Below are 18,994 nucleotides of genomic sequence, written 5' to 3'. Positions count from 1 at the left end.
ACAATATTTTAAGCTTCCTAGTCACATTGCACAAGGTGAATCCCCGATCCCGCTTATAAAAAAATAAATTGCATTTTGAGCTTTGTCTTCCCTTTCCGCTGCTTCCTTTCCATCCTTTTGCAGTTTCGCCTTTTCTGCAGTCGCGGGTTTCCCCCATTTCTTCATTTCTCCACCCAGGAGCCTCGTTGTGAGGTAAAATTTCTGGAACACCCACCCGTTTCACCTTGTACTGCATTTTGGAATGGGTTTTCCATTCATATTTCTTTTCCTTCAGCATTATTTTCTTCATCATGAGCTGTCCCTTGGTGTTTCAAGTGGTTCTTAGGCATCTAAAGCCAAGAGATTTGAGAGGGACAGCTGAATGCATAAAACTGCCATCTGTGGAGACGCGGAAACCTTTCTTGGACAGAGAACCAGTGAAAGGGGCCTTCCCTCCTACTCCCATAACCATCACCCCTGCCTTCCCATTCCCCTCAGACGCTCTTTCTCTTTCCCGCCCTTTCGGAGAATCCAGGCACTTTCGTGCACAGTCCACCAGGGGGTTGCTCTCAATCTTAGAAAGGGACTGAGCATGCGCCGGATCTTCTGCTAGAATGCTAGATTAGAGCAAGGCACGTGTTGGCCGGGGCGTCCGTGGGAAGAGGCTGCTCTTTCTTTTCCTCATCTCCCTCCGCTGTGAGCCTAGATCGGGAGGCGCAGAGGCTGCCGGAAAGCCTTGCGGGGACGCGGATCCCGACGAGACTTCCGAGTTCCGTGAGTGGCGTCTGTCTCTACCCGTGCAAAGGGGTCCGACGTTGGAGGCATGCGTGGAGAAGGGGAGTCCGGGGTCCCATGTTCCCCTGCCGCCCTTTCCCATGCAGGGGCCAGGCAAGGGGACGAGGGGAGCAAAGGAGAGAAATAGGGGTCGCCCAAAGGAAGGGGCCGTTTCCCACCATTTCCTGGGGAAAGCCTCTGCATGGTGGGGGGAGGAGGAGGAGGCTGGCCCGAAGTCCCCCTGCCGGCTCTGGGTGCAAGTGCGGGGCTCCGGGTGCGAGGACTGGGACTGGGGTGCTGCTTCCCCGCCTTTCCCCACGACCTCAAAGTGCCTCTGCCGGCAGAGAAAGGAGGGAGAGGCTGTAGGGAAGGAGAGGTAAGTGGGGCTGAGACGCAGCATTCGCACCCAGTGCCCGATTGGGCCGGTGTTTCCCAAACCACTTTGAAGCCTGGGTGTTGAAGTCCATGTTTGTCTTCATTTGTCCATCTTTGGAAAAAGCGTGGATTAGGCTAAGAAGTGGGGGGACGTGTTTGTCGGAGTTGCAGGAATGGGAAGCTGATGTTAGTTAGGCTGTCAATGGTTCATTCATTCGGGTGCTCGTCCTCTGGTGTTAGATTCTGGCTAGTTAAATTAGTTACCCTGTTTTCCTGATTATATATGGATATATATTTGGATATGTAAGCTGCAAATCACTGTATTCAAGAAGAATAGAGCTGGAAGATCCCCAAACAAGCAAACTCAATTGGGATTCCAGAAGCAAAGCTTTATTTGAAAAGAAGCATTTGCAAAGCCTTGGTGGGGTGAAGCTCACAAAGGAGTCATCAAGCCACCACATCAAAGAGATGTCAGACACACTTTTTAAAAATATCGTACACCCCCTCCAGTTTTCCTCCTCCCCTAATCTGTCTCAACACCCCTTGTTTAAACATCCGATAAACAAACTCGAAGCGCCCATTCCCCCCCCTTCCATGTTCCCAGAAACCTTTGTGCACGTATCTATCACCATCTACTTTTCTGTTAACAAAGTTCAATTCTTATAATTATTCCTATATTTACTCTGTTTGAGGTTATACCTTTGCTAGCTTAAGCTCTAAGCGTTATCTTCAGGTTTTTTTTATGTTTCCTCTGTTTGCGGTTTCAGTTAGCCAGCAGCTTCTGCTTTTCTCTATTTCTATATGGTTAACTTGCCTGAGTTTATGGCTGCTCCTACGGAACCTTAAAGGGACGCGGTGGCTCAGTGGGTTAGAACCCTGAGCTTGTGGATCAGATGGTCGGCAGTTTGGCGGGTCGAATCCCGAGTGCCGCGTAACAGAGTGAGCGCCTGTTACTCATCCCAGCTTCTGCCAACCTAGCAGTTCGAAAGCACGTAAAAATGCAAGTCGAAAAATAGGGACCACTACAGTGGGAAGGGAACAGCGTTCCGTGCGCCTTTGGCGTCTAGTCATGCCGGCCACATGACCATGGAGACGTCCTCGGACAAGCGCTGGCTCTTCGGCTTTGAAACGGAGATGAGCACCGGCCCCTAGAGTTGGAAACGACTAGCACGCACATGTGGGGGAACCTTTACCTTTCAGAACCTTAAGAGTCATTAGCAATTTCTGATTAATAATCTCCTGTCAGGCTGTCAGTGGTTCATTCATTCGGGTGTTAGATTCTTGCTAGTTTAATTAGTCACCCTGTTTTCCTGATATTTTGGGGGGGGGTGTTTTTTTTTTCATTTTGGGTATGTAAGCTGCAAATTGTTCCTGTTTCTTCTGGAGACAAAGAATAAAGTAGAATCAGATCCTCCAAGCTTAAGAGGGTGGGTGAGCATCATTTTAAGGTGTGTTCTTGCAACCCTGTATTTCATGTGCCTGTAGGGTTGGTTAACCAGCTTAGGGTCAGGGCAAATGGTGTGAAGCAGCCTTCGTGTTGTAGTATCACTTTGTTCCCAAAAAGAATCAGAATCAAAAAGAATAGAGCTGGAGGAGACCTCTAGTCCAGCCCTCTGCTCAGGCAGGAGATCCTGTACCATTTCAGACAAGCAAGAGGCTGTCCAGTCTCTTCTTAAAAACCTCCAGTGATGAAATGCCCACAACGTCTGAAGGCAAGCTGTTCCAGTGGTTAATTGTCCTCACTGTTAGGAAGTCTCTCCTTAATTCCAGGTTGCTTCTCTGCTTGATTAGCTTCCATCTACTGTTTCTTGTCTTGCCTTCTGGTGCTTTGGGAAATAAATTGATCCCCTCCTCCTTGTGGCAGCCTCTTAAATACTAGATTACTGCTATCAAGTCCCCCACGAGTCCTAGACTGACCATTCCCAAATCCTGCAACTGTTCTTCATATGTTTTAGTCTCCAGCCTTTATTCATCTTAGTTGCTCTTCTGTGCACTTTTTCCAAAGTCTCAGTATCTTTTTTTGTAATGTGGTGACCAAAACTGGATGCAGTATTCCAGGTGTGGCCTTACTAAGGCTTTATAAAGCAGTACTAATACTTCACGTGATTTTAATTCTATGAGTCTGTTTATACAACCAAGGATTGTATTAGCTTTTTTGGCTGCTGCAGCGCATTGGTCACTCATGTTTAAGTGATCGTTCACTTGGACTCCAAGATCCCTTCACAGTGACTGTTTTTTTTAGATAGATAGATAGATAGATAGATAGATAGATAGATAGATAGATAGATAGATAGATTGATTTTATTAGTTTTTATAGAGTTAGGGATAAGGTGGGCTTGGGATTTGGGTTAGGTTTGGGGTTTTTCCAAATAACATTTTCAATATTTAGCAAACAGCATAATGTCTGGGTACATGTATTTAACTAACAATAATAGATATAGTTAATTATTATAAACAACATGTTAATCATTCAATAGCCTTCTTGCTAATATATATTCAAATTACATATTACGCCCCTTTCTCTCTGACTCGTTTTTTCTAGCCATTGATAGAAATTATCCGATGTTCTAAAGTACCGAGACTTCTTTCTCTTTAATCTTTAAAGTCAATCTATCCATTCCTGCACACTCTAGAATTTTCTTAATTAGTACTTCTTCAGTTGGTAAGTTTTCATTTTTCCAATGTTGGGCAAATGCAGTTCTTGCTGCCGTTAATACATGTAGTATTGGATATCTGCAATCTCTCTCATAATTAGCTCCTATTATTCCTAACAAAAATAATTCTGGTTTAAAGTCTATTGATGACCCGAACTTAGGGGACAGTATCAATTGTGAAAACGTGCAGATGGCCGCTCTCTGTCTCTGGCCACTTGCAGGCCCATGAATGCAGGATCATGAAAGGACAGCAAAGGAAACACCCAAAATTCTAACCCACCTGGGAACATCTGGTATCTTGGGGAAAAACCCAAAAGTGAACATCTGGTGACTTGGAGGAAACACCCCTAACGGAACATTTTAGCTACTTCTGCTTTCTTCTTATCTTATGCAGAATTGACTTGGGAGACTGGTGTGTGGTGTAGTTGGTTCACATGGTGTGGTAGGATGGAGGGTTTGTTGTCACTGTGTGTTGGGGGGAGAGAGCAGGGGGGAGGCTCAGTTAATCTCAATGTACACATGTTGTACTTTGACAATAAAGGTTTTATTATTTTTTATTATTTATTATCTACAGTGTCCCAGCCTTAAAAAGCGAAGTCTTTATCTTATGTGTGTCAGCTTCGCTGGTCGAATTGCTTATGTAATCAAAGTGATATGCAGGTTCTGAGGTTTTTGCTTGATAAAAAATAAAGGAAACCAGAAGTTGCCTTTTAAGTTTTTACATTTTTATTCGGCTGAACAAAGACGGGCTCCTCTAAACGAGAGAAACCCCGAATGACAAAAAATTCTTGTATTTATTCTTTCTGGTTACATTAAAGTGGAAAAATACTAGGGTGTCTGCGAAATGAGAAAAACAAGCTGGACACTTGAAAATGCTGAATGTGCATAAGATATTCCTGTCCTTCAGACAGATGCTGAGCCAGATAACTATATCCTGTATTTCCAAATGCATGTACTCCTCTGTAACCATTGTGTAACTATATCCTGTTTTTCAACCGTGGTTTGTGCACTGTATATATAGGATATAACCAAATGTTTCTCATTTCTTTCCTGTTACCTTTGATTTCATTGTAGAGATGTTAACATAGGAAATAGATTATTTTGTTATCTAATTTTACCTTCCAAAAGACAGAAGCAGATGAAAACTGTGAGGTTCTTTCCTCTTGGCTTTTCTGAATTAGCTCTTTTAGATTCTAAAAGTTTAGTTCCTAAAGAGGTAATCCTGTAAATAATTTTAATGTCCTCCTCTAGTGCAGGCTCTTTTATGACTCAAGGACTTCAATTCCCATAATTCCTGAGCCTTGGTGGAGCAGTGGGCTAATGCCTCCTTAAGTAACACCAGCTGCCTGCAATTAGTGCAGGTTCGCATCCCACCAGGCTCAAGGTTGACTCAGCCTTCCATCCTTCCCAGGTAGGTAAAATGAGGACCCAGATTGTTGAGGGCAATAAGCTGACTTTGTAATAATGCCGCTTGGGGGGGCAAAAGCCCTACTAAGCAGGCATATACATAGAATGAAGGCTATTGCTAAGCACATTGATTTGTGCTTAGAATGTAAGCTGCCCTGAGTCTTCAGAGAAGGGCGGGATATAGATGGGATTAAAATAATAAAAAAAGGAACAATGTAGAGCCAGGACATGAGGGGTATAAATATGCAGGGCTTTTTTTTCTCATAGAACGCTCAGAACGGTGTTCCGGAACCTTTTTTTTTTGCAAAACAAAGAAACAAAAACAACCCAGCTCCCTTATTGGTTTTCCTAAGGCTATTGCAGGGCTAGCAGTCTTGGCTCTTTTTTATGACTCGTGGACTTCAACTCCCAGAAATCCTGAGCCAGCCATGCTGAGGGGAAAGGGAGAGGTTTCCAAGCTGAGCCATGCTGGCTCAGGAATTCTGGGAATTGAAGTCCTTGAGTCATAAAAGAGCCTGCACTAGAGGAGGACATTAAAATTATTTACAGGATTACCTCTTTAGGAACTAAACTTTTAGAATCTAAAACAGCTAATTCAGAAAAGCCAAGAGGAAAGAACCTCACAGTTTTCATCTGCTTCTGTCTTTTGGAAGGTAAAATTAGATAACAAAATAATCTATTTCCTATGTTAACATCTCTACAATGAAATCAAAGGTAACAGGAAAGAAATGAGAAACATTTTTCTCAATGTAATATGTCTAATTTAGCTGATTCTAGAAAAAATAGTATCTTTTGTACACTCTTGAAAACTATTTTGAATCTAAACAATTCTTAAGAATGAAATATTCTTAATTTGGACTGTTGTGTGTTTTGAAAAATAGATTATTTAGAATCTAGTTATGTTGCACTTCAGTCTTTAAATAATTAACCTAGTATATACATAACAATATATGATGTTTTCCCTGGTGAGCTTAACATCAATAACAACAGTTATTAAAAAGGCTAAAATAATTTCTGGGGGTATTATCTGTATAGTAAACTTTTGGACAAGCAGTGATCATGTTACATATGTGCATAAGCGTAGTCAGTAGCCTTTTTAAAAATATCAAACATGCAAAGAAACAAAAATAAGTCCCAAATATCTGTATTACGTCCAGAAATGCCAACTTTGCAAACAATATTTCTCATCCATAATTATGGCACCCTAAGGATACCTGCATACATGCAAATGTTTTTCTGGGATCAGTAACGCAACAGGGATTGCTTTTTCCTTCCAGTAACATATACCTAAAACCAGTTTATTGCATTTGGCAATTGTACTAAAAAAAATCTCATTCATTTAATTTGAAATCAAGTGAAAAATTGATTAAAATTATTTTATTAAAACAAATTAATGGCAATTCTTTTATAAAAAGTTGCCTCAAACAAAATGAGTTTGACATGCCTGCTCTAGATAGTTGAATGCTCCAAAATAAATTCTAGACCAGGCCTGTACATGCAGCCTACCAAGCACCCTTGGACAGAGCACAGACTTTTGTTTTAAAGTAATAAAATCACCACCACTGCCCTGAAAGTCATGTTGCCTAGTGCCTCCATGGCTTACCATGACCACAAGCTCCAAAACTGTAGATGCTCCTCTAGTCACCAAATCATTGATTAGCCCACCAGCATTCCTTTGTAGACCACAAAGATTTTTAATTTATCAGTGTGGGCCTTTCCCTTCTACAAGTTGCACAGATCTCTTCTAGATTTTCCTCTTACCTTTCCAAGTTAACTGCTTGGTCTGTCATTGAGCAAGAATTGACTTTGTAGGGAAGCATATTATCATTTGATGTATATTTAACATATGTTCTACCTTTATTTACCAATTATATATTTGTATGCAATCCACATGGTGAGGTATAATAACAACAACAACAGTAATAATAATAATAATAATAATAATAATAATAATAATAATAATAATAATAATAATAATAATAATAATAAGTTGGAAGGGACCTTGGAGGTCATCTAGTCCAACCCCCTGCTCAGGCAGGAAACCCTATACCATTTCAGACAAATGGCCGGCCAGTCTCTTCTTAAAAACTTCCAGTGTTGGAGCATTCACCACTTCTGGAGGCAGATTGTTCCACTGGTTAGTTGTTCTAACTGTCAGGAAATTTCTCCTTAGTTCTAGGTTGCTTCTCTCCTTGATTAATTTCCATCCATTGCTTCTTGTCCTGCTTTCACGTGCTTTGGAGAATAGCTTGACTCCCTCTTCTTTGTGGCAGCCGCTGAGATATTGGAACACTGCTATCATGTCACCCCTCATCCTTATCTTCATTAAACTACACATACCCAATTCCAGCAACCGTTCCCTATATGTTTTAGCCTCCAGTCCCCCAATCATCTTTGTTGCTCTTCTCTGTACTCTTTTTAGAGTCTCGACATCTTTTTTACATCGTGGTGACCAAAACTGGATGCAGTATTCCAGGTGTGGCCTTACCAAGGCATTGTAAAGTGGTATTAGTACTTCACGTGATCTTGTTTCTATCCCTCTGTTAATGCAGCCTAGCACTGTGTTGGCTTTTTTGGCAGCTGCAGCACACTGCTGGCTCATATTTAAGTGATTGTCCACTAGGACTCCGAGATCTCTCTCACAGTTACTACTATTGAGCAAGGCACCACCTATACCAGGGGTCAGCAACCTGAAACAGTGAAAGAGCCACTCGGAACCGGTTCCCTCACAAAAGGAAAAACTGGGAGCCGCAAAAAATGTGTGCGCATGCGCGTACATGCGCACATGCGCAGAACAGGGTTTCACTGAAGAGTGGAGCCAAGGCGAGATATGCACCTACCCTGCATATTTGAATTGATTGGTAGAAATTTTTTAGTCCCACTTTTTTTTTGGGGGGGGGACTGCACATGGCAGAGGACTGGGAGCTGCAGGAGATGGCTGAAAGAGCCGCATGCGCCTCCACAGCCGCGGGTTGCAGACCTGTGACCTATACTATACCTGTGCATTTGATTTTTCCTGCCTAAATGTAGAATCTTTCTTTCTTTCTTTCTTTCTTTCTTTCTTTCTTTCTTTCTTTCTTTCTTTCTTTCTTTCTTTCTTTCTTTCTTTCTTTCTTTCGAGACTTTTATGCCGCCCTATCTCCCGAAGGACTCAGGGCGGCTAACAACAATAAAATACAAATGAATACAAATATTAAAAAGAATTAAATTGTGTCAAAGTCCCACTAAAACCAATAAAAACATTTAAAATCATAATTAAAAACCCCATTATCATCAGTCCAGGTCGGCCTGTTGGAAAAGATATGTCTTAAGGTCACGGCAAAAGGACCGAAGGTCTGGGGCCATCCGGAGCTCCAGGGGGAGTTGATTCCACCAAGCAGGTGCCCCAACAGAGAAGGCCCTCCCCCTGGGGGTCGCCAGCCGACATTGTCTGGCCGACGGCACCCTGAGGAGGCCCTCTCTGTGTGAGCGCACAGGGCGATGGGAAAACGTTCCTGGCAGCAGACGGTCCTGCAAATATCCCGGGCCTAAGCCATGTAGGGCTTTATAGGTAAGAACGAGAACCTTACTTTTTCACAACTGAATTTCATTTTGTTAGATATTGCCCAGTGTTCAAGTCTGTCCAGATCCTCCTGTATCTTAAGCCTATCTTCTGGAGTATTGGCTATTCCTGCCAGCTTGGTGTTGTCTGCAAATTTGATGAGTTCCCCATCTATCCCCTCATCCAAATCATTGATGAAGATGTTGAAGAGCTGCACAGACCTCTTCTAGATTTTCCTCTTGCCTTTCCGAGTTAACTTCTTGGTCTGTCATTGAGCAAGAATTGACTTTGTAGGGAAGCATATTATCATTTGATGTATATTTAACATATGTTCTACCTTTATTTACCAATTATATAATATTTGTATGCAATCCACATGGCGAGGTTTGGGGAAACTTACAATAGGAAAAATATATTTTTAAAATCATAAGATTAAAACATTGCCTGGCCCACACCGCCTCCGCTGCCCGCATTGCGCAGCCCTGCCATATATTTATTTTTTATTTATTTTATTTTTATTACATTTATATCCCGCCCTTCTCCGAAGACTCAAGGCGGCTTACAAGCTTAGTGGGCTCTGCTGCTCCCACAGCACCAGCCGCCCCGGCCCCAGGGAGGGGAGCCCGCCGCCAACACCCTTCGCACCTGTGGCTGCAGCAGCACCGCCCCCCACCCCCCCGCCTCCTGCGCCCGCCAAGATGAGAGTTCCGGCACCTTTTTTTTTTTTTTTTAGAAAAAAAGCACTGTAAATATGTATGGTCACGAGCCCCTCGGGGTTCAGACCCTTGTACTCACTTTGTTACTCTCTGAACCTGCGCATTAAACTTTCCTTCTCTGAAGAGCTGGCATGAGTCTCTTCTTTCCACAACAGTTTCATGGCGACCATGAAGGGACTACATTGCGAGGCGATGTTTCGCTGAGGGCAGCCTGACCCCTTGGACCCGATGAGAGGCCACTCCTGAAACATTCTCCAGGTGCCACGGGGGTAATACCTCCGGGAGACAGCAGTGACACCTCTGCGGGGCCGACGGTGCTGACGGCTAGTCCAAGATCCCTTGAGAGAAGGAAAGGAGGTCTGAACTGAATCCTGGCCAGGACGTGGGTGAAGACGCCTCAGGCGAGTATGTGTTAAGAGTGGAAAGTACCTATCTCGCTTGAAGATAGAAGAGGGGGCCTGATCACCCTCCTGGACTCGGGACGTTGGTCCTAAAGCAGTCCGTGTTAGGCTGTGTGGGAGGTTAAGCCATTGCACTTCCTATTGGTGACCGTTGGAACGTCCGGCATCGTAGGTCAGTGGCAGTGTTCTAGAATGGGGGGGCGTAGTAGTGTTCCCAGCATACCGCTGGAATGCATGTTGAAAGGTTTTGATGAATATTTCAATCATACCCAGTACACGATCCCCTATCCTAGGGTAACAAAGGAAAGGTTGAGGTATCTGTGTGAGGAACAGTGGCCACATATGGGTGTCGGGTGGCCACCAGAGGGGACCTTTAAAAACCAGATCATCAATGACCTTTTTGCTGTGGTAGCTGCAAATGGGGAAAAGTACCCTAACCAATACCAGTATATAGATCAGTGGGGAGATGCTGTGGCTGAACAGGCAGATGATTTGTTACAATGCCAGGCTGAAATGGTTCGTCTTTGCGTAGCCAGGCCTCCGGGGAAAAAGCTGAGGGTTGTGTCAAAACATTTTAAGGATGTGAAAATATCTGAGACCAAGTTGTCTGATACCAAGAAAGAGGTGTTGGTTGCAGAGGAGGAAGTAGTGCTTAGACCCCATCCCTATGTACCGCATCCACCCCCACTGCCTCAACCAGCAGCTGCGGCTGCAGCGCCTGGAGAGACACAGCCTATGGTAAGGAGAAAGCAGAAAGGAAAGGTGCCGACGGCTCCCAAGGATGAGGAGGAGTGTTCAGAAACTGAAAGTGGCGAACCGAGCGAAGGTGAGGAGTTAGCGGCTGGGGTAGATGTTTCAGTAGGAGTAATGACAAGGTCGGCCACAGCTAAGGCAGAGGCTGCAAAGCGGGAGTTTTTGGCTCCCCTACAACAAACTGACCAACAAGTAATAGATCAACATGGTCAGGCAGAGTTTCTACCTATGTTCCAGTATGTTCCCTTTACCACCACGGATCTTTTCAACTGGAAGCAGCATTATGGTCCTATATCTACTAAACCAACGGAAATGGCAGACTTGTTCCAGACCATTATGCAAACCCACAACCCCACTTGGCAGGATGTTCAGCAGTTATCAAACACTTTATTGACTCCTGAGGAGAAGGAAAAGTGGAGGGCTGCTGTGAGAAAGTGTGTCAGAGATAGATATCCTACTGTACAGGACATCCAGGCAGAATTGTTGATTAGGGCACCGGAGCAGGATCCAGGTTGGGATATCAGGAATGCAGCACAAATGACATTGTTGAGGGAATACCAGAATTTGACAGTAGAGGCCCTTCGGAAGGCAGGTAAACCCCCGGTGAATATGTCCAAGCCATCTTTGGTGGAACTCAGATCCAACATGAGTTTCTTTATATCCCTGAGTGCCCGATACCTTTGCTGGGCAGGGATCTGCTTAGCAAACTGGGGGCCACCATCACTTTTGATGAAGGCCAGCAAAGGATCAAAGTAAAGCATCAACCAGAGGTAATGTGGAGACTTATGGTAGCTAGGACCTCGGTGAGGGAGGATCAGGAGGAGAAATGGAGGGAATTTGGGGTACCAGGCATATGGGCAGAGGACAGCGGTCATGCTCCACTGAAGCGATAGTATCAATATATGACAGTATCCAGCGATACTTGAGAGCAGGGATTTTGGTGCCTATTCAATCACCCTGGAATACACCGATACTGCCAATTAAAAAGCCAGATGGTTCCTACCACCCCGTGGAAGATTTTAGGGTTATTAATTCAATGACGGTGACTATTCACCCTGTGGTACCAAACCCATATACGCTTCTAAGTTTAATTCCACCTACTGCTAAATGGTTTTCTGTGATAGACTTGAAGAATGCCTTTTTCACAATCCCAGTGCACCAAGTCAGCCAGCCACTGTTTGCCTTTGAGTGGGAAAGCCCAGAGACAGGACAGAAAAGGCAATACACATGGACTCGGCTTCCCCAGGGGTTTAAAAATTCACCTACTTTGTTTGGTACTGCTTTAGGCAAGGACTTGCAATATTATGTACCTCAACAGCCTGGAGATACTATATTGCAATATGTGGATGATGTCTTGATAGCAGGCAGGATGGAAGACGCCTGTTGGAACAACACTAGGGCTCTTTTGCATCTGCTTTTAAGATGTGGTTATCGAGTGTCTAGAAAGAAGGCACAGCTGGTGAAACAGAGGGTGAGATATTTAGGATATGATGTTGAGCATGGTTGTAGGACTCTGGGGCATGAAAGGAAGCAAGCAGTTCTGGCCATCATGGAACCGACAAATAGAAGACAATTGAGAGGGTTTTTAGGATTGGCAAGTTTTTGTAGGATCTGGATTCCTAATTTTGCACTGTTGGCTGCCCCACTCTATAAAGCTACAAAGGGGGGTGATACTGAGCCCTTTCTGTGGGAAGGGGAGCAGAAGAGGGCCTTTAAGGATGTCAAACTTGCTCTTACGGCAGCCCCAGCGTTGGCTTTACCCAACCTAGAAAAAGCCTTTAATTTGTATGTGGATACAAAAAAGAACATCGCATTAGGAGTGTTGACCCAGCAATTGGGACAGTGGCAACGACCGATGGCGTATCTTTCGAAGCAGTTGGATGGAGTGGCACAAGGGTGGCCGCATTGCTTGAAGGTTTTAGCTGCTATAGCACTCCTGTTGCAGGACTGTGACAAATTAACCTTCTCATGTCCCATAAAGGTGCACAGTCCGCATGCAGTTCAATCAATCCTAGGCAGCAAGGGACATCTGTGGCTTAGCAATCAAAGGCTCTTTAAATACCAGGCAATGATGATTGAAAATCCACAGGTTAAATTGGTGGTGTCTAACCGACTGAACCCAGCCACCCGTATGCCAACAGATAATGAACTAGAACATAACTGTCTGCAAGTTTTAGATAGTGTATATGCTAGTCGGCCAGACCTGTCTGACATACCTCTTCATGAGGCTGAACTCAGTTGGTATACTGATGGTTCAAGTTACGTGCATGGGGGACAGCGAGTGGCAGGCTATGCTATTGTAGATGATGATGGGATCGTGGAAAGTGGACCGTTAGGGGCTGGGCATAGTGCACAGGTGGCAGAATTATGGGCACTTATTTAGGGCATTGGAATTGGCAGAGGAAAGGATGTTGAACGTGTGGACAGACAGCAAGTATGCCTTTTTGACGTTGCATGCGCATGGTGCAGTGTATAAAGAAAGAGGGTTCAGAGACTCAGCTGGTAAATATGTGCAACATGGGCATCTGATTCAGTGTCTCATAGATGCAGTTCAAAAACCAAGTAAGGTGTCAGTAATGCATTGCAAGGGACACCAGAAGGGAAGTGATAAGGTGTCAACTGGAAATAGAAGGGCAGATTTGGAAGCCAAACGTGCGGCTAGAAGGACGGGAGTCACACCTGACTTATCAATACATATAACTATGGATCTGGGAGTATTGCCCACAGGTGTAAAACCAACATATTCCCAGCAGGAATGTATAAAGGCAGGGAATGACCTCAAAGCCACTGTGAGTGAGGGTTGGTATTTGTTACCAGACAAACGCATCTTCGTGCCAGCCTCTGTGGCATGGACGTTGGTTCAGGCATCTCATGAAGCCACACATATGGGAAAAACAGGGTTGGAAGCTGCATTGGGAAGAGAGTATTTTATCGATGGGCTTGCAGGCATAGCAACACGCGTCGTGTCTCAGTGTATGACTTGTGCAAAGGTTAATCCCCGGCAGGGGCCCCTTGTGCCTCCAGGGACTCTACCTATGTCATATTTCCCAATGGACTCTGTAATGATAGATTTCACGGATATGCCTCGGTGCAGTTTATATAAGGCTATGTTGGTAATAGTGGACATGTATACGGGGTGGCCTGAAGCATTTCCTACAAAGACCAAGCAAGCGAGAGAGGTTGTAAGAATACTCCTGAAAGAATTAATTCCCAGGTTTGGGAATCCTTCCATCTCATCAGATAATGGTCCTGAATTTGTTCAGCAAATCAATCAAACTTTGGCCCAAGTGGTGGGGTCTAAATGGAAGTTTCACAGTGCGTTCCATCCTCTGGGGGCAAGGTGGAACGGATGAACCGTACCTTAAAAGAGAAAATCACTAAGATATGCGCTGAGAGTCACCTGAAGTGGCCAGATGCTCTCCCCTTGGCCTTGTACGCTGTAAGGTGTGCCCCACGGAGGCAATATAAGCTGTCCCCTTTTGAGTTGATGTTTGGCCGTCCCCCTACTTTAGTGAGATGAAACCTGTCAGGATGGCCAGACCTCGGACATAAGGGGGGAGTTTAGAATCTTGAAATGCTACAAGAGCTAAACAAACAGGTCGAGAGGCTGCGAAATTATGTGATTGAGCAAACTCCTCCTAGGTTGGTGACAAAATGCCATCCCTTCAAACCAGGAGACAGGGTTTGGGTAAAACATTGGAAGCGGGAGCCATTGAAGGGCAGATGGAAAGGGCCGTATGTTGTTATTATGTCTTCCCCTCTTGCTATTAAGATTGCAGAATCTAACTCGTGGATCCACTGGACACGAATCAAAGCAGCAGCCGAACCTGCATGGGTGGCATCTATTGATCCAGTGGTTCCCACAAAAGTAACCCTCAAATACCAGAAACCAGTGCCTTCATAGAGTAAAATATGGCTTATTCTTACATAAATGCTTATTATGCTTGCTAAAGGATTTAAAAGGCTACTCTGCTGGAACCTTACCGGCAATAGGCTCCTCTACGCACAGTAGTGAAGACCCCTGCTAAGCCACTCCGGACGCTGGCTTTCTACGCACGGGAGAAAAATGGAAAGGCGGTTTTTGCTTTGCTGGCTTTGTATTGCTTTTATTTCATGTAATGGTAATAATGTGTGTATCTATAACCATGGGCAATGGAGCAGACCAGAGGAGGCACCCCGTATCATCCAGTCATATGCTATAGGTAATGGCGATTGTAATGGTAGCCGCCCCCTCAGTTTTACACCGGAATGTTGGAATGGTATATTACCCCATCCTTGTCAATACCCACAAGGGTTTGACAGGATAGTCAAGGAGGCATGCCAGGCCAGGCAACCAGCTAACCCTGAGGCATGTAAGTATGTGGGCTATGCGTACAGAAAAGGAATGTGTATGAAAGCATTATACAAAGGAACACCCCCTCCGGTGACCCTAGATTGTGGAAACCCTTTGTTCTGGGGATGGGAACGTATACGAACAATCCAACAACTGAAACCTGGATGGCGGGGGACCTGCATCCTACACATGAACCCAGTAGAGTTTGGGGTGACAACCAGGAGGAAGCAAGGATGGAAAAAAAGAGTGAGGCGCTTTGTGGGGGAATATACTTTGACTGTTGGTTTGGGTCGGGGAAAACGAGCCATAAGTCACCATGGGTGTGAACCCTGTGTACAAGGGCAATCTCTGACAGTTAGTAGGTCAGTGCCAGTAACCTGTACCCAATTCGGCCTATCAAACTGTATCTTTAATCAGGTACCATATAAGAAATGTAATGGGACAAAAGGAATCAAATGTTACAGAGATAGCTACAAGCCTCAACAGGCAAGGCCACAAACCCCTCCAGTCACAACGCACAGACAGAAGAGGGTCACAAGTAGCCAAAAGAATAGAGCTCCAACAGATGCTTGTGAAGCTTGTATAACCAAAGCAAGGCATGGTACCCATATAATGAATACTTTAGTATATCACACACAGCTACCAAAAGGATGTGTCCCCACGGGAAGGACTTGTTTGTCCAACCATACCATGTATAGCTTGTGTAATCAGATTGAAAAAGGAAAAATCAATCAGATTTGTTATAAGCCTGAGATACCCATACGCTTGAACTATACTGTTTATGCAGGGTTTTTTAAAAACCCTACTCCATATTCACACCAGCGATATATTTTAAACTCTACCATAATGTTGGCTACAGGAGAAAGGGATAAGGCTGACATAGTAATAGACGGATGTCAAGCTATTGATAAGAGCCCCAATATCAAGGGGAGGGTATCATGTGGATCAGAGGCTTGGAAGAATGCATATAAGAACAATCATAAGTACCTGTGTGACGCCCAAAAGCATAAAGGTTGTAGGGCTTGGGTTACGGAAAATTCATATCACCCCTGTGCCATGTATGCCAAAACTGATGGAACAGGAAGCAAAGATTGCTGTTCAGGATGGGATTGTGTATGTGATCATACCGGAGGAGGATATAGTGGATGTGACTATATCACACAACTTACCCGAGTACATGGAACCAATAGAATACGGTTTGAAATAAGCCGACAGATACCAAGTGTACACAGCCTAGCCCTTGGGATAGATGGCACAGGTGGTGATCCGCTTTCTTATATTACAATCACCAAGGAAAAAGTTTATGATGGAAAGGTAAAGAGCCTTGGATGGTCGGTATATGATAATTTGAGGGAATTAGAACGAACCTTGCCCATCAACTTAAAGGCTAAAAATCTGTTCATAGAAATGGCTGAGGAAATAGCTAAAACATTAACCGTTAAAAATTGTTTTGTGTGTGGAGGGACTAACATGGGAGAACGATGGCCATGGGAAGCTCTGGAAGCTGACCCGGAAGTTTTTAACAATATGTCTCGTAGTGGAAATATTACCAGCCAGAAGAAGAATATGGGAATAACGTGGACCCTATCCACTAATTTAGTAGGGAAGAACTGTTTTGTTAGGAAAGGTACTGTCAATGTAGGAGATCTAATCTGCTTAGGAACCTGGGATGAGACCTATAACAACTGGACCTCACCAGGAAACTTTCCAGAACCAGAAAAACTTAATATGACTATCCTTGCATATCTCAACCAGTCCAGTGGTTCTAGCTGGAAGGCCCCTGAAAACATGTATTGGATCTGTGGCAGACTAGCATATGAGGAACTACCAGCGAATTGGTCTGGCTCATGTGTGCTGGGGTGGATAAAACCATCCTTTTTCCTTTTACCAATACAGACTAAGCAAGTCCTTGGGGTCCCAGTGTATGACCCACTTGGATCCGCAAGGCGAAAGAGAAGTGTGGATAATGCTTTCTCCAATTTTCCTTGTAAGGAATTGGCAGAATATGAGAAGACAAATGTATGGGATTCTGAAAGGATAGTGTGTACGTATGGGAGTGCTACATGGGCAGAAGATAGTTCCTATGGATATCCAACGCCAATATACATGTTGAATAGGATTATAAGATTACAGGCAGTGTTGGATTTGGCAGGACAACAGACTGATAAGGCTCTGAATATATTAGCCAAAACGGCAGACAAAATCCGAACAACCGTATATCAAAACCAGTTGGCTTTGGACTACATTCTAGCAAAAGAAGGAGGGGTGTGTGGAAAATTTAATCTTACTAACTGTTGCCTCCAAATAGATGAAACTGGGCAGGTAATCAACTAACAATTGAAATGAGGCAACTGACCCATAATGCAGACCAGACTTGGAAAGGGCTCAACTTCCAGGAAATTTTTAGTGGATGGTTTCCTAAACTCCCTGGGTTACAGGCCATTGTAGCCCTCATAGGACTAATTGCTGCGGGTTGTGTAATCCTACCTTGTGTCCTACCTATTTTTCATACGTACAATTTCCAATGCCGCTGGGGTGTGTGTGAAAGCCCTAATAAGCAGGCATGTACATAGAATGAAGGCTACTGCTAAGCTTGTAAGCCGCCCTGAGTCTCCGGAGGAGGGAGGGATATAAATGGAATAAAAATAAAAATAAAATAAATAGCTTGGCTTTGCTTGCTGAAAGAAAGGCTACAGCACAAGTAATGGCAATGTGGGAATATGAAGAGTTACAAACCAAAGAAAAAGAATATGAATCCTTACAAACCGAAGAAACTCAATGTTGAGACCCATCGTCATAAATTGAGATGAGTCTCAAAAGGGGGGAATAAAGTGGGAAAATACTAGGGTGTCTGCAAAATGAGAAAAACAAGCTGGACACTTGAAAATGTGCTGAATGTGCATAAGATATTCCTGTCCTTCAGACAGATGCTGAGCCAGATAACTATATCCTGTTTTTCCAAATGCATGTACTCCTCTGCAACCATTGTGTAACTATATCCTGTTTTTCAACCATGGTCTGTGCACTGTATAGGATATAACCAAATAAGGAACAATGTACAGCCAGGACATGAGGGGTATAAATATGTATGGTCACGAGCCCCTCGGGGTTCAGACCCTTGTACTCATTTTGTTACTCTCTGAACCTGCGCATTAAACTTTCCTTCTCTGAAGAGCTGGCGTGAGTCTCTTCTTTCCACAACACTTCCATGTAGATGCAGTTCCATTGAGGACCACACGCTGAGTATGGCCTGTCAGCCAGCTACGAATCCATCTGGTGGTGATGCTATCTAACCCACATTTTTCTATCTTATCAAGTAGTAGGTTGTGATCTACTTTATCAAATGCCTTACTGAAGTCCAAGTAAATTATATCTACAGCATTACTCTGGTCCACTAGTTTTGTCACTTGGTCAAAGAATGCAATAAGATTTGTCTGGCATGATCTGTTTTTGACAAACCCATGTTGGCTTCTAGTGATAACTTTGTTCGCATCAAGGTGTTCGCTGATTTGTTGTTTGATTATCTTTTCCAGAATCTTCCCAGGTATTGAGGTCAGGCTGATAGGTCTGTAGTTTCCTGGATCTATTTTTTCCCCTTTTTTGAAGATGGGAAGTACATGAGCTCTCTTCCGGTCCTCTGGTAGTTCCCCAGTGCTCCAGGATCTTTGAAAAATATAGTTCAGTGGTTCTGAGATCACGTTTGCCAGTTCCTTGAGAACCTTGGAGAGTAATCCGTCTGGTCCTGGTCATTTGAACTCGTCTAGGATGGACAGGTGCTCACCATTTTCTTGCCTATCTTAACTTGTGTTTCTATTCTGTTTTTTATGGCACTGTTTTTGGTAGGTTGGACTGGACTAGAGCCTTCTCTATGACTGCAGGTATTTACAAACATACAAACTTAAAGACAGGAGTGAGGAACATCCTGAATGAATACCTAATGCCTAAATGTCTCAATAGGAAGCACAAAAAACGTGTCAAAATTTTTATTCCATTCTAATTTCTTAAGCTCCTTGAGTTTTGGCATCTTGTGTCAAAGCTAAGGGTAGGGTAAATGTAGATCT

General features: G+C 44.0%; 1 protein-coding gene across 4 annotated transcripts in view; it reads left to right on the top strand.

Moving 5' to 3' along the window:
• Positions 1 to 617: 617 nt before the first annotated feature.
• LOC310636486 (uncharacterized protein) overlaps positions 618 to 18,994 on the top strand; it is a 56,536-nt gene continuing 38,159 nt past the window's right edge. For 2 of the 4 annotated variants that reach the window (XR_014491728.1, XR_014491729.1), the window contains exon 1: positions 18,379 to 18,706. The gene's annotated coding sequence lies outside the window, so the exon portion shown is untranslated. Of the gene's footprint in view, positions 754 to 18,378; positions 18,707 to 18,994 lie in introns of those variants that run through there. The other 2 variants (XM_083356379.1, XM_083356378.1) reach the window with 2 other exon arrangements.

The sequence above is a fragment of the Vipera ursinii genome (assembly GCF_947247035.1).
Source record: "Vipera ursinii genome assembly, chromosome: 2".
NCBI lineage: Eukaryota > Metazoa > Chordata > Lepidosauria > Squamata > Viperidae > Vipera > Vipera ursinii.
The sequence above is the reverse complement of the archived record's forward strand: the minus strand, read 5'-3'. Positions and strand labels throughout refer to the sequence as shown.